The sequence below is a fragment of the Microtus oregoni genome, unplaced genomic scaffold (genome assembly GCF_018167655.1).
Source record: "Microtus oregoni isolate MIOR12 unplaced genomic scaffold, Mior012 000005F_ref0000423, whole genome shotgun sequence".
Taxonomy (NCBI): Eukaryota; Metazoa; Chordata; class Mammalia; order Rodentia; family Cricetidae; genus Microtus; species Microtus oregoni.
The window spans coordinates 52,989,816-53,005,719 of NW_024543064.1; the positions used below are offsets into that span (position 1 = coordinate 52,989,816).

The 15,904-nt window shown below is 41.8% G+C and overlaps 1 long non-coding RNA gene across 1 annotated transcript; it reads left to right on the forward strand.

Moving 5' to 3' along the window:
- Nucleotides 1-21: 21 nt before the first annotated feature.
- LOC121448672 lies at nucleotides 22-13,925 on the forward strand. The gene is made up of 3 exons (XR_005974381.1): nucleotides 22-180; nucleotides 12,882-13,059; nucleotides 13,630-13,925. It is a non-coding gene; the product is annotated as an uncharacterized LOC121448672 (long non-coding RNA).
- The last annotated feature ends 1,979 nt before the right edge of the window (nucleotides 13,926-15,904 follow it).

Below are 15,904 nucleotides of genomic sequence, written 5' to 3' on the forward strand. Positions count from 1 at the left end.
GCAGCAGCGGTCGGATGTTGCAGTCAGTGCGTGGGGGCGGTAGGAGGCAGGAATACCTCCACTATCTCGTAGCCACGGAACTCTGTGGTTTCAGTAGCCAAAACTCTTATCTAAAGGAGCTAAATGGTTCGAGAAGATGGGAGGTGAAAGTTCACTCGAGGGAATTTGCTTCATTAAGAGGTGAGTAGCCACAATAACAAATTATTCAGTGCCAAGACAGTTACTGGAGAACCAACTTGCCTAGCCAAGAAGTTCTTTACATATGCTAATTCAGAGCTGCCAGAAAAGCACCGTTGAGGAAGGTGGCAACTCCATTTTCTAGATCAGAAAACTGAATTAGGGAGATGGAAATGTCTGAACCGGTCACCTTACTGGAAGAAGCAGAGCAATCTCGCTATTAAAAGTCAATTCTTGTGTGGTATCTGAGCTGTCTGCAGACAATAGAAAGCGTATTTTCTGTTTAAAAAAAAACTTAAAATAACTGAGTTTTTTTTTTTACTAAATCAGATGCCATCCTAACAGATGTCCAGGTTTTCTTGAGATTAAAGCAAAATTAATCACCTGTACCTTTGTGTATGTTTGTCGGTGTGGCATGTACATGTTCATGTGAGTGTGTGCACTTGTACATGCATGAGTTTACCTACATGCATAGCTACCTACATGGTGAGAAGGTAGATAGACTTTCTTGGCATTTGACATGTCCGCTGGCCCTAGTCAGGACTGAAGTTCCCCCATCCACTTGTAGGCATTACTCTCTAGGCTCTACAAACGTGGAAAGGGGCTATCACACATTGTATCATGTTTTCAAAGGGCCCCTCCTATCAGCCCCATCATAGGTCACTTCCTCAACAGCACCATGTGATTGAGATTAAGGATAACCATTGCCAGCTTAGCATATGCTGCTCTAACATACAAGCTGTTTTCACAGTCATTTTTGTTGTTCTCAGGAAAATGGTGTGCCTGAAATAACAGTGATGTCTCCAGCGGTTTGTTGGGGGGGTTTGTTTGTTTTGTCTTTTGTTTTTGTTTTTGGGGTGGTTCTTTTTTTTTGTCTGTTTGTTTGAGATAGGGTCTCACTATATAGCTCTGACTGTCCCAGAACTCACTCTGTAGATTAAGTTGACCTCAGACTCACAGAGATCTATCTGCCTGCCTCCTGAGTGCTGGAATTAAAGGTTTAGGGACTGCCTCCATCAGATTGGCCTGTCCTCCCACCTTGGATGGTCCTGGAGTCTACACCAGAGCAGGCTGAGCAAGCTGTGGAGAATGTGGCAGAAAGCAGCAGTCCTTTGTTCCCTCAACTGTGGTTCCTGTCTCCAGACCCCTGCTTCTGAGTTTTTGATGATATCTCGTATCAACTGGACATGTAGGACCCACAGAAAAGTGACTGCTAAACTTGCCAAATCTTTCAGGATTCCTCCTTCACAGAAGAAACTGCCAGACATTCTGCAGGACACAGAAGAAAGCGACAGATGAGCTTTGTCAGTACAAGGCAGAGCAGATCTCCAAATTTCCTGCTTCACTGAAAAGTCTGCCAGATACTATGGGCCTGTAGGCTGCAGAAGAATTTCCCAATGTTACAAAAGAACTTTGGGTAACTGTCTAGGCAAGAAGACGTTTCTGTTAGTTCTAGAGTGTTTGAAGTTTCTTTTAGTGCTCTTCCTGTTTACTTAGGTAATATTATATTCTTCTGGGGTTTTTGATGTAGTTGAAAACTGCATAGTTTTCCTTAGTAATGATAAAAGATAAATTAGATATAAAACCTTAGATTCACAAAGATAGGATAGATGATAGAGTATTTAATTTTGCCTAATACAAATAGAATAAATGTTATAATAATTCTTGCTTGGTAACTGTTTTGTTATATGTAATTTTACTATGTTAAAGTTAAAACCTTTATTTAGACAGAAAAGGGGAGATTATGTGGGATGTCCTTCTGTATGCTGTGAATATGTGTTGCTTTTATTGGTTGATGAATAAAGCTGTTTTGGCCAATGAACAGGTAAAATATAGCTAGGCAGGAATTACAAACAAAGATACACAGAGAGAGAGAGACAGCAAAGTCATGAAGACTCCATGTAGCTGCCAGGGTAGCTGGATATGAGGTAAGAAATCGTGAGCCTCATGGTAAAATATGAACTAATAGAAATGGGTTAATTTATAGTTAGAGCCATCCAGTAAGAAGCCTAAGCCAATGGCCAGACAGCTGTAACTGATATCAAGCCTCTGGTTATTTGGGAACAGGTGGGCAGAGAGAAACTGGCCCAGGGGGACCAGAGAGACAGAGAATACTTCTAGCTGTACACTTCCATATTCACAGATATTTATCTTTGGGAAGCCTACTCCCATGTTCACAGGTATGCTTTATCTTTCCTCTTAGTGCTCTCATTCTCTTGACCCTTGTGCTTAAGCCTATAGGAATATATTTTTATGGAAAACCTTTAAAATCAGCACACTATGGATTAGATGTTGTAATGAAATCTTTAAACACAATTTCTTTTAGTTGATTATCCCACACAGCTCTTCCCCATGCCTTTGTCTCCATTCTGCTTTCATATTACCATATCTCCCATGATCTGTCCTTTGCTTCCTCTCCTTTTAGCCTTTCTTGATTTCATTTCTAGTTTGGGTGAGAGTTGGCCACATTAACTCCCATTTATATAAGTTACAATCTAGGATTTGTATATGAGAGAAAATACACTTTTTTTTTTTGTCTCTCTAAGTTAGGGCCATCTCACTTAATATAATATTAGCCAGACCCATCGATTTCCCTGAGAACTTCAGAATTCCGTATTTCTTTAGAGCGAAGTAAACTTACTTTGTGTGTTTTCACTTTGTGTGTTATTCATTCGTGGATGGGCACATATTGTTCAGTTTGCTTGCTATTGTGAGTTGAGCACTAACAAACCCAGATGTGTGAAACATCTCTGCCATCGAACATGGAGGCCTTTAGATGTCAAATGGTATTTCTATGTTTAATATTTTGAGACATTTCCACAAAAATTTCTATAATGACTGGAGTAGTTCCCACTACCACCATCAGTGGTAGACCCTCGTTTTCCCCCACGGTCTTGCTAGCACGAGTTGTCCGTCTACCTGATGCTAGCCATTCTGACTAGAGAGAAATGGTATCTCAAACTTGTATTAATCCATATTTCCCTGACGGCTAGGTATAAATTTACTGACGAAGTCTATTAGGCATTTAAGGGAGATTTAGGATCAACACTTCTCTTAAAGAGAAGGAACACTACCAAATTCATTCTTTGAAGCCAGTACTTCCTGATACCAAAACCAGAGAATACAAATAAAAAAGAAAATGACGAATCAAAAGTCAAGACTTTTCTTATCGAATATGGATACAAAAATTCTCAAGAAAATACTCACACATCAAATTTGTGAGCATATTAAGAATATATGTCAAGACCAAATGGGTTTTATCCCAGAGATGCAAGGTTGTTCCAATGTACACAAAGCAATAGATATAATACATCATTATAAATAAACTTAAGTATGAAAATCATATGATCATCTTCATAGACATGGAAAAGGCACTTGACAAAAATCAATATACTTTCATAATAAAAGCCCTGGAAAAATTAGAACCAGATGGACCATACATCAAAATATTAAGGGCCGTATATGACAGACCTATAGCCAACATTATATTAAACAGAGGAAAAACTGACAGCATTTCTGCTCAAGTCCAGAACAAGACAAGGATGCCTTTCTTACTCAGTATAATATTTAAAGCCTTAGAACAATAAGACATGAGAAAGACATAAAAGATATAAAATTAAAAAGGAAAAAATTCAATTATCTTAATATCACACATTAATTACACGTAAAAGGTCCCATAGAACTCACCAGAAATCTCTTAAGTCTAATAAACAATTTCAGTAGAATTGCAAGACACAAAATCAGTAGCTTTTATCTATACAAATAATTAATTCACAAAGAAAGAAATTAAGAAAACTATCTCCTTCACAGTAGCTGAAGGAAAAAGAGGCTTCCTCTGGTAGCAGATAGGAGCAGGTGCAGAGAGCCCACAACAGCCTGATATTATCCGAGAAAGAGCCACTCCTCTTGGAGGACTGTAGGAGTCACAGGGGCTGGAGGACACCAGGAGAACACATCCCACCAAACCAACTATGAAGGACTCACATGGACTCACAGAGCCTGAAATGGCAAGCATGGGTCCTTCTGGACCAGGTCCTCTGCCTGTATGTTATGGCTCTTAGCTTGGTGTACTTATGAGACTCTGAATAGTGGAAGCAAGTGTATCTTTGACCCTTTTGCCTGCTCCTGAGACTCTTTTCCTCCTATTAGGTTGCCTTGTCCAGTCTTGATATGAGGGATTTTGTCTTATCTTCCTGCATCTTGTTTAGTCCTGTTTGACTGTGGTCTCTTGGAAGCCTGATCTTTTCTGAAGAGGAAACAGAGGGGCAGTGGATCTGGGAAAGAGAAGAAGGAGTACTGGGAAAAGTAAAGGGAGGGGAAACTGTGGTTGGTATGTACTATATAAGAGAGGAATCTACTTTCAATAACAACAACAAAAGGGGGGGGCATTACCTAGGGATAAACCTAACCAAAGCAGTGAGAAATCTCTACTCGTAGACATTGAAGAAGAAAACCAAAGAAGATATTAGATGGTGAAAAGATATTCTATGCTCCTAGATCGACAAAATACATATTGTAGAAAGAGTTGTATTTACCAAAAGCAACCTGTTTGTTCAATGTAACTCCCGTCAAAACTGCAATGCCATTCTACATAGAACCAGCTAGAAAAATAAAACAGTTCAAGAATTCATAAGGGAATGCAAATGACCACAAATAGTCAAAAACATCAACGGAGAAAGAACACTAGAGGGGATAACAATACCTGACCTTAAAATAAACTACAAAATACACTATAGTGACAAAGCAACTTGGTACAAGCGCAACAAAAGACACACGTGCCATTTGAAACCTTGATGAAATTTAGAAATGGTAGACACTGTGCTTCAATATCTTCATCTCTAAGTAGCTAGTAATGGCATTTACCTCATAGGTATTTCCTTCAACATTAACCAACTCTATGCAAATCACTTAGAATGATGCCTGTCAGGCTAACGTTTTTATTACCACCATATTATGGAACATAGTACACTATACAGTAACTCGAGGTCCACCATTGATTCTGTGACCAACTCGAGGGTAGTGTTTACATGTTCAACACACATTAGGTAGTCAATAAATGATTGGTGTATATGGAGAATTGAGAAGTCAGGTCCAAAAATTTCCTCCAGAGCTAAAGGAGTTGCTATGCGGCTGGGTGACTTCCCTGCAGGACTATTTAGGTGTGTCTGCACCACTGGGAGCAACCAACCAGTTTCTAATTTAATTATGTGATTAGAGAAATGGCTCCTCCACCCTTCACACTTCCCCACCCTCTTTAGAAACCAGTAATGAGAACCTGAATTTTTGCCACAGCCCAGCTTTCTCTGAAGAGGATGCACACTGCCCCCCTGACTCAGCAAGATCACCATCAGACTAAGCAAAGAATGGTGGGTGTGGTCTTGAGAATCCTAGTAGGTCCTAGACTGACTCTGAGGCCCAGGAGCAGGTTCCTGACTGGAGGGGTCCATGGCAGGCCTGACTCAGTTCCCAACTCCAGTGCCCATCCCCCTAGGCTCACTCACTATTCCTCCCTCTTGGGGGGGGGGGGACAAGTGCAAAGGTCTATAAGGCCTCCAGGGTGTGTTTTCACACCCCTGTCCGAAACTGTGCCCCTCAGCTGCCCTATTGAGGCAAATGGGCCTCTGGGGAACAGGCCCTTCCCTTTTCCTTGTGGAAGATTTGCTGAGGCTTCCCCGCCTATCCAGCCTTCTCCTTTTTCGTTTCCCAGCTATTCGACTTAGCAAATAAATTTTAAAATTTTATATTAAGTTTCAGTTTTTTTAATTACATGCTAGCATGATAGTTAGTTGTGGTAAAATACACTTGACATAGAAGTTGTTATTTTACCCAGGATCAACTAACTATGGTGCCCAGTGGCATGAGGTGACCTCACATGGCTTAAACCATCTCCACCATCCATCCACAGACCTCTTTTCATCTTCAAACCTAAAGAATCACACTCAGCCAGCAATAATTCTCTACCGCTTTTCCATTCTAGCTCTTTCTAAGCACTACTTTTTCTGTTTCTGTGGTTCATTGTTCTAGGTACTTCATACAAGTTTTCTGTCAACCTGACTGACTTATTTCACTTGAGCATAGTGGTCTCATGGTTCATCATTGTAGCACGTGGCAGAATTCCCTGTCTTTTTAAGGCTGACTATCACTCCACTGCATGTTGGCTGAGCATCTTACATATTTATCTGCTCAGTGGACACTTGAGTTGCTCCTACCCATCATGACTAACACTGCTACAAGCATGGGCAAACAAATCACAGACCTGTTGGTCCTGACTCCAATTCTATTGGATACACAAGCAGAAGTGAACTTTCTGGATCATATAGGGTAATTATTTATTTTTTCAATAATTTCCATGTTGTTTTGTACAGAAGCCAGCACTATTTCATTGTCCCAACATTAGTGCATAAGAATTTCAGGTTTCACCAATACTTATTTTTGTTCCTCTCCTTCTCCCATCCTTCTTTTTCTCCTTTCCTTTCCCTTCCTTCCTTTCTTCCTTTCTTTCTCTTCTTTCCTTCCATCTTTTTTTCATCTTTTCTGACAGTAACTATGATAATTAATCTTCACTGTCAGTGTGGTTGGATTTGGAATCACCCAGGAAACATACCTCTGGACACGTCTGTGAAGCTGTCTCCTGAAAGCTTTAACTAAGCGAGAAGAGAAACCCCACCGTGAATGTGGATGGCAACACCCCATAGGGTGGGGTTCCCAACCAAATAAAAAGGGGAAACAGATGAAACTAGCTGAGCATCAACACCCCCTCACTCTACTGTCTGCTGCCTGGCTGGGAAAGCAAAATGACCAGCTGTCTCATGTGTCCGCCCCAATACATCCCCTGTCATGAACCTAAAGATTAAACCCTTCCTCCCGCTAAGTTGCTTTTAGCCGGGCATTCTGTTACAGCAACGAGGCAAGAGCTAATTCAGTGGCCATCCTAAAAGACATGCCACAGGATACTGTTGTGGTTTCTAACAGGCAATTTTGGTGTGCGGACTCTTACCAGATCTAAAGAAGAAGATAGTCGGGGTATGTAAATAAACTCTTGTCCCTTTCTGCCAGGAAGGGAGAAAAAAAAAATCAACTTGAAGCGAGCGAAAGCCCTGTTCCTATCACTTCTTTCTTTCCTCACCTCCTTTCCAAGGCGGATATAACTCACCAGTGAAGGGACCAAGAGTGATGGGGTTCCCTGGGGTTCCCTGACTTGTCTCATGGTTGGAGGGCTGATACTCATGTATGGCTCAACCGAAAACATGTTTGGAGACATAACTAGACTCTTTTCTCGGTCACTGCTGTTCTCAGACTTGTTTTTGCCTTTGTTTTGAACAACTGAGCCAAAGAATGTATTCAATAACTTTGCGTTATTTAATGAAAAATCTGGAAAGTGATGACACGTCATCTACTATCACTATCCTTGCTTGCATGAAATGAAAACTCAGCCACGCCCCTTGGAAACACACAATAAGGGAGAAAAGTGATTCGATAGAATGAGCCAAGCTATAGGAAAAGCTGGTTGTTTTTTTTTTTTTTTAATAATCTCAAACCATGGCTAGTGTTTAGCCTGCAGATGTTAACCCACCTAAACTCACAAGTCCTCAGGTAGGGGCTGGCCATGAATTTGCCTTCATAAACCACTGTACAGATCTTGCCATGTCTAGAAGCAGATCTGAGTGTCCTCTAAGGGTTAGCCAGCCCGTCCTGTAGTGTCAAGGCCACAGGAAGCATTACTAAAGCCCCTCTTCTAGAGATCTCATCACCCCCTCTGATTTCTCTCCTTTTCTCACTACTGGTTCTGGTCCCATTTTCCAGAGAAAACGGAAAGCTTCTATACAACAAATATCACCATAAAAAAAAAACATATGATTTGGGACCAGCCTGTGAAGTCTGTGTCCTAGCCCCTCCCTCACTGGCTTTCTGATTGACAATACGTTGTTGAACTTCCTGAGCTTCAGTTTATCCATACATAAGGGGCGGGCAGACCTCATCACTGGCCGTGTAAAGTCAATTATTCTGCTAGAAGTTGCGCCTGAGCCCTGCCAAGCCACAGAAAGTGTGCTGGAATTGCTAGAGAGAGTCATCTGCAGAAAGCCCCCCACCCCCGGGACCTGGACTCTTTCCCCCTTTGCCCAGGCCTCATGCCATAAAATCCTAGCAAGCTTTAATCATAGTATCCATGCCTTTTAAGTAAAGAGTATATTTTTGACATAAAATGCTGACCATATAGGAAAGTATCAAGGGTAAAATAATGCATGATCATGTACTTCCCTTCTGTCCTTAGACCTTACTTTTGTGTCGTGTTTGAGTCACAGTTTTAAAAAGAATTTAAGCGTTACGATTTAGAGTCATTTTAATGTTCCCTTCTCCCTTGAAAGCACATGTGGTATCTGTAAGTAATATGAGATAAATTGCAAAGTATTAAACTTTGTGGCCATGATATCATACTGTATTCAGGATAGCTCTGCAGTCAACATATTCACTGAGTATGGGTATCTTTCCTCATTCAATGTTCTATCTTTGAGCTTTGCTCATGCAGAAATACATATACAGGTTTCTGTAGACCCTTTGTCAGCCTAGGGGACTCTTTATTTTCAGTGTGCTGAGTCTGTCAAAGATGAGTATGGTCTTTTCTGTGTCTATGAATGTGTTACTTTTCCATAGCTGGTTGATATGGCGGATTACATTTGCGATTTTCAGTAACGAGTTGCGCTTGTGTTCTTCACGTTACCTTCAGTTGATTGTGAGAAATTAATTTTTCTATTGGTCTGTATTTGATTTACGGATACATTTGTTTCATTTTGTTGTATGTATTGGGATAATGCCGACAACATAAAATGTATTGAAGATGCCCTAGTCTCTACCTTGTCTCCTTTGCTAGACAAAGATTTCCTGAAACACAGCCATTCCCATTCATTTGCATTTTGTCTGTAGCTGTTTTTATATTACAATGACACAGTCTAAAATACTGTCTGTGTCTTTACCGAAAAGGCACATCAGAGCCTGATCCGGCTTCGTGTTCCTCATCTTAGTTACCTGGCCTTTTCTAGGCAATTGTTTATTTCTGTTATTAGGTCTTTCAGATATAAGATTTCCAGTGTGTGTGTGTGTGTGTGTGTGTGTGTGTGTGTGTGTGTGTGTACATGCCCATATAAACATGTGAATGAAGATACACATGCATTGAGTCAGGACAACTTCAGGCACTAGCCATTGCCTTCTATGTTTTCAAAGTCCAGTCTCTTCCTTGCTTATTCCATGCTAGCTAGCCCCCAGCCTCCAGGATCTTCCTCTTTCTACCACCCATCCTCATGCTTGAGAGAGCAAAGATTACAGACCCTCACGCTATGCATCCAGCTTTTTGTGGGTTCTGGAAAATTCAATCTCAGGCCTTTATGTTTAGGTCACAAGTGTTTTTACACACCTGAGCCATCAGCAGCCCCCAACCCCGCCTCTGTTTTTTAAATAGCTTCTATTTCTTAACTGATAACTCCTGTTTCTTTCCCTTGGTCAGAAATACATCTTTCCTTCTCTAAGTTACTCTCAGGTGTCTGTCAAGGGGGTAAGAAATGTAAATAACTCGGTGTTTTTGTGTCAGGAGATAAAAGCATCATGGCCTTCTGCTCTCTTTGCTCTTCACAAGAAATTAATCCCCTCTCCCATTTATCTTTCTACTTCCATCTACCCCATACTAACCATCAAGACCACTGGGCTTGTTTCTTCAGGCCTACCGGCCCAACTGCAGGAGCACCACCGCCGCCACCACCATATCCAAACTCACCTGCCCAATCCCCTATAGAGGACTTACAAGAACAAAAGTCTTGCTATGCACCTGGGTTTCCCTTTACCCACAGGGCCAAATGTCAGCTACTCCACAGGACAGAGATAAAAATAGAGCCTGCCAGGCCTGCCCACAGCTGTAGCTGCTGCTTCCTCTAGCTGTGGGTTCTATTCACACCTGTACTCAGAGACATCACCGGGTTGTCTCTCCCAGGGTGCTGGGCATCTTCACACCCCGCCTTCCTCTCACTTTTGTGTTTGAAATAGCCGGTGGTAACCCCTTCTCGGTCCTACTCTGGAGCGCTATTTCTAAGATTTCAAGGTGAAATAGGAGGCTCCGTCTGAAGATTCATAGCTACTGTGAACCAACACCTGCACCTCTGTTAAGGACTCAGTTCTCCCGTTGACCTCATTTTACAGGCAGTAAATGCTCAGAAATACGGAGTGACTTTCTTAATACATGGGTAGCAAACAGCAGAAGCAGGATTTGAGCTCAGGGGCTTGACAGCCCAGCTGCTGAGCCACAGTCCGTCTGGTTTTGAAGACAATGCTACAGTCTGGGCTGTGTCACATTCTGGCTTTGTGACCCTGAGCGAAGTCCCTCTTCATTCTGAGTCTCCATTTCATCTTTATAAAAGAAGGTGGCAGGAGACGATGGATTCTCCTTGTGAGAATACATGGACACCCTCTGACGTGTCCACAAGGCCGAACCCTGGCTCTCTGACAAGCATCCCCAAGTCAGAACACTGACGATCCTTTCTCTTCTCACTAGCATTTTTACACCAGTCTCCAGATGAGCACACACCTCTGTCAGGTGTGCTGTCTGGACTTATTTCTGGCTTCTCCATCTCATCCTGGACCCAAAAACCCATTAGGAGAAGTGAGATGGCAAATCCAAACATGATTTTCTCATGGAATCACACTCAATTCGCTTCTTTCCTGATGGACCACGAGTCAGTCCATGTCCGACTCTTCATCACAATGTCCCTGTATATCCAATAGGAAGAGTGTTGTAAGGAGACAGAGGCCCCTTCCATGCCTAACCCGTTCTACAGTGGGGCATTGCCCGAGGGAGAGCTAGTTGGTAAAAGTGAGCCATCAAACAAAGCCCCATTCTCCAGGGAGACCCTGCCCTAAGTAAATTCGGGGTGCCTGTTTTGGAATCACTGGCTATTTTCCCAAGTTCAAAGGCAGACTCTGATGCAAGTTCCCCAAAAAGCAGGGTCTTATCTTTGAGGAGAGAAGGAGAGGGGAAAATAAGAGCCATGTGAGGACCTTCTGCTGAGTGCAGAAGCTTGGTGCTCTTCAGCGTAGCCCACCCTCCTCTGTTAAGTGTGCTCATAAGCATTGATCCTAACCTCTCTGGGTGCAGAGTTGTTCCAGATTTTATTGCTGTTCTCGAAACTTGAATGCTGGCCCTGACGGGGAGCTCACTGCTTTCCAGATGCATGCATGTTACAATCTAACACCCACTAAGCATCTGCAGCTTCCAGTATCCTCCAAGCTTTGCCATCCCAGCAGCCTCTCTCCATAGTGTTTCTCGGCCCTTTCAGTCACCTATGAAAGGCAGTTCACATCTCCATCGCTGTTGCTAAAACAACCCCCATAGAAAGTTCTCTGTGACTACCCAACTCTATGAGGCCAGAGCATTTCCATTCCCCGAGCTCCGTTCATATGGGAATACTAAACAACTTTATGTTTTACCAATTGGTCACTGTTACCGGAGGTCCTCCCACTCCTCCAGCCTATCACCGCTGAGAGACCAGCCCGGACTTGATTCCAGTTTCTCAGGAGCAAGGACTGTCCCTCTTAACATTTGTGCTTCTAGCCCCTCAGCCAGGTCGGGTACCATGGGAAAAGTCATGGCTAGAGAGGGCGGAGCAAAGATGCCCTAGACTATGGAGCTGAGGAAGAACCATCAGAAGTGTAGCCATAATCGGAGCTCCCAGCGGTTCTCAACCAGTGGGTCGCAGCCCTTTTCAGAGAGTCAAATGGACCCTTTCAACAGGGGTCACTTAAGGCAATGGATTGCTTGCCCACATGTCCACTTAAGGCTCTTCCCACAATCACAAACAGTGTTGACCATGACTCCAGCAGTCACCTGGTTAATACTAGGCTTGTTTTCTAGAACACCTACAAATGGATCTATGTGGAGGGCCTGGGTTGCTCGTCTCGATTTGTGACAACCCAGAAGAGACACCCAAACCACAGAGCCCCGTAGCTCTATCTTGTTCAGCTTCTGTGTCTTCCCGGTCCTTCTCTAGTCCCCTGCCTCTCGACAGGTGGCTCTCAAGAGCATTTGCCTATGACCTGTCCACAGGCAAATATCTGCACTGAGTCTGCTCCTCAGACGTAAGACAACCGGTTCCATGCATCGCTCTGCCCCAGGGTCTGGGTCACCTGAAAGCTAGCTGGCCATGAGACTCCTCGCTGAGCTTGGAAGGGAACTGAGAGCATGTGGCACATAGGAGTGAGACGCAAGGGCTGCATTCTTGGGTTGAGTATAGTAAAAGAAAAGGTACCCATAGCTGCAGGGCTTCAGGGTATCAGATATTGGAGAGGTGAAGGGAAAGAAGGAAGGAAGGAAGGAAGGAAGGAAGGAAGGAAGGAAGGGCAAAACTATTGAATAAGATGACTACTGAAATAATAAATAAATAAATAAATAAATAAACCAGTCACCACTAGTTTCAGACTAAATGTGGAAGTCAGAGGGCCTCCTTGGCAGCACGCCAAGAACTGATTTCCTGCAAGGAGACAAGGAAAAGCTGCGGACTGAGCCTAGAACTTGCTCATCAAGGTATCACAATTTAGAGAATTAGAGATCAGATCAGATTCTTTGGCTTTATGGGGGTGAATCTAGCCAAACATGACCATTTGCTGAGTCTTTTTCAATTATTCTTCCTTTCTCTTTCCCACTTTGCGTATTTTACTTATTGTAGGCATGCAGCGTGATCTGCATGATCCCTACGGTCATCCTACTGCTGTGTCTCAGGGGGCCTCGCTAGCTGTTAAATATGATGCCGAAGAACACGCTCTCCACGTTCCGACATCTGTTCCTGCTCTCCTCCTGCACCTTCGGAACCTGTTTCCAACACACTCTTGGCTTCTGTCACTCAGGTTGGTGAAGTCCTTTGCTTCTTTAGGGTCTAGTCCCTTCCTTGACAGGTTATGTTGTATTTGGTCTCATGACTTAAGGGAGATGTAGCAATGTTCTTTGCCAGGTTGAGCTTCCCTCATCATCTTTAAACAAGATGAAAGAGTTATCCTGAAACAGAGAAGATCAGCTTCTGCTGCCGGGAGAAACAGACAGAACCAGATCAAGATTGGCAGGTTCTCAAATTCTCAGGACTTCAAACCCAATGTCCTCTCCCCACGCCTCTCAAGCAGGGTCTTAGCCTTAGCGATGCCATGGTGGAAATTCTTTAATCTCTAATTCTCTAAATTCTGATACCCTGATGAGCAAGTTCTAGGCTCAGTCCGCAGCTTTTCCTTGTCTCCTTGCAGGAAATCAGTTCTTGGCGTGCTGCCAAGGAGGCCCTCTGCCTTCCACATTTAGTAAAGATGCTCTGAACATACCTGGAGCATAGGGGACAGTGCTGAACTTGTAACATAGCTAGTCCTGCTCCATAAGACTATGTGTGGAATACTGTGATTGCCGAATAGTGATTCTGATTTCTAAAAACACAGGACCCAGATGGATGCATCTCAATGGACACAACTCTTTTAAAATGGCTCAGTGGAAGACTCCAGATATCCACCAATCAAGGAAGAAAAATCAAGATACGTGGAGTCACACAGACCTGGATTTAGGTCTGGATATGATGTAATTTCTCTTAGAGCCTGTAAGAACTTGGGAAAATGTTCTAAGATCTTTGGGTGCTAATTAGCTCACCCGTAAAACTCAGATGGTGATATGCTCTCCATTTACATTAAGGTGAGACACAAACAAAATGCCTAGTTCAGTAAATGAATTGAAAATGCTCCAAAAATAACTTTCTTCTCACATGTTTCTGTTAGGCTCAGCCAACTCCTTTATATGAAGAAAAATAAGAAAAGGTGTCTTCCTCCTTCTCCCTGTACTTGTTCTTTCTCTGGATTATTTACTGGGCAGAGCTGGAGCAACTGTTCCAAGCCACTCCTTTTCCCCAATGGCTCTTAAAGCCTTGACTGTTTTCACATGCTCTCTGCAGCTATCTGGGGTGAGGACCTGCTCCTTTAGGGGATGTAGAAGATCGTAACTTTGGTTCTGAAATTGCTAAGAGTGCTAGAACCACTGCCACATCTCTGGAACAGGCTTTTATCTTTAGGACATGATAGATGGTCTTGAAGAATTGACCCTCGTAGGGATGCCTGAACAACACACTCCAAATTAAATAGGAAAGAAGATTGATGTTGTTGAGAAACACAATGGTGATCTCCTCCAGAAAATCATCAAGCAGTACATTATGTTTTCTGTGTGTCAGACACAGACACTGGGCAGTGTGTCAGGGAGATATAAAATTATATCTAACAAACAAAACAAAACCAAAAAAAAAAAACCAGAAGCATTATTTCTGGCTGAAGAGAGAAATGAGCTTAGCAGAGAGACTGTGGAAAGATGTGCAAAGGCATGATTATGAAAACACAAAGTACCATTCAGAACACAAAGAGCAGCACCAAAATTCAACAGAATGATTATAGCAACACACATATTGTAATAATAACTGTAAATATAAATGGACTCAAATCTCCAATAAAAAGACACAGACTGTCCAAATGGATCAAGAAACAAAATCTAGCTGTTTATGAGAAACACATCTTAGTTTTATATGGGCACTGCCTTAAAGCAAAAGGATGAACAAAGTTACTGCAGTCCAATGGGACCAGGAAGTAAACAGGTTTTGTTATTTTAATACCTGACAAAACAGAGACTTGATGCTAAAACTAATCACAATATATAAAGAGGCACGCTTCATTTTACAAAAGGAGACATTAACCAAGAAGACAATACTATCCTAAACATTTATGCACGGAACTCTGAAACACCTAATTTCATTTAAAAAGTACTTTTGAATTTAATACACAGATTTATTGTGAATGGTTTCAGTCCCTCACTTTCTCTAACAGAAAGGTCATCTGAGCAAAAGTAAACAGAAAAGCATCAAAATTAATTGACATCATATATCAAATGAACTTAGCGGCTATGTATAGAACATTCCACCCAAACTCTGAACAGACATTCTACTTAGCATAAAAAAAAACTTTTCTAAAATTGAACACATCCTGGGACATAAAACAAATCTTTATAAATTCAAAAACAATGAAATAACCCCCTATGTTCTATCTGATTACAATGCTATACAATTAAAGTTGACAGAGGGAAAATCTCTTGTTAATACCCAAGTCATAGCAACTAAGCAACTCATTACTCAATAATGAATGGATCAAAGAAGAAAGCAAGAAAGAAATTTAAAAAAAAACTGAAACTAAATGAAAATGAAACCGCAATACAATTAAAACTCTAAGACACACTGAAAGAAGTCCTACGAGGGAAACTTATAGCGCTAAGTGCTATAAGTTTCTAAAAGAAATAGAAAGAACACAAACAAATGGCTAAATGATACAAGTCAAAGAGCCAAAAAAAACAAAAAACAGAAACAAAAACCAAGAACAAACCAAATCCAAACCCAATCAATGGAAATAAATAATAAAAAACAACAGATATCAATGAAACAGAAACAAAAAATAATACAAAGAATCCATGACTATAAGAGCTGACTCTTCGATAAGATTAAACAATACTGACAAATTGTTGACCCAACTAATCCTAAGAAATAGAGGAACCAAATTAGCAGAATTAGAATTGAACAGAGAAACATTACAACAGACTCTAAAAAAAATTCAGAATATTTTAATGGAATATTTTAAAAGCCTGTACTCTATTAAGCTGGAAAGCCTAAAAGAAATGGATGAGTTTCTAAAT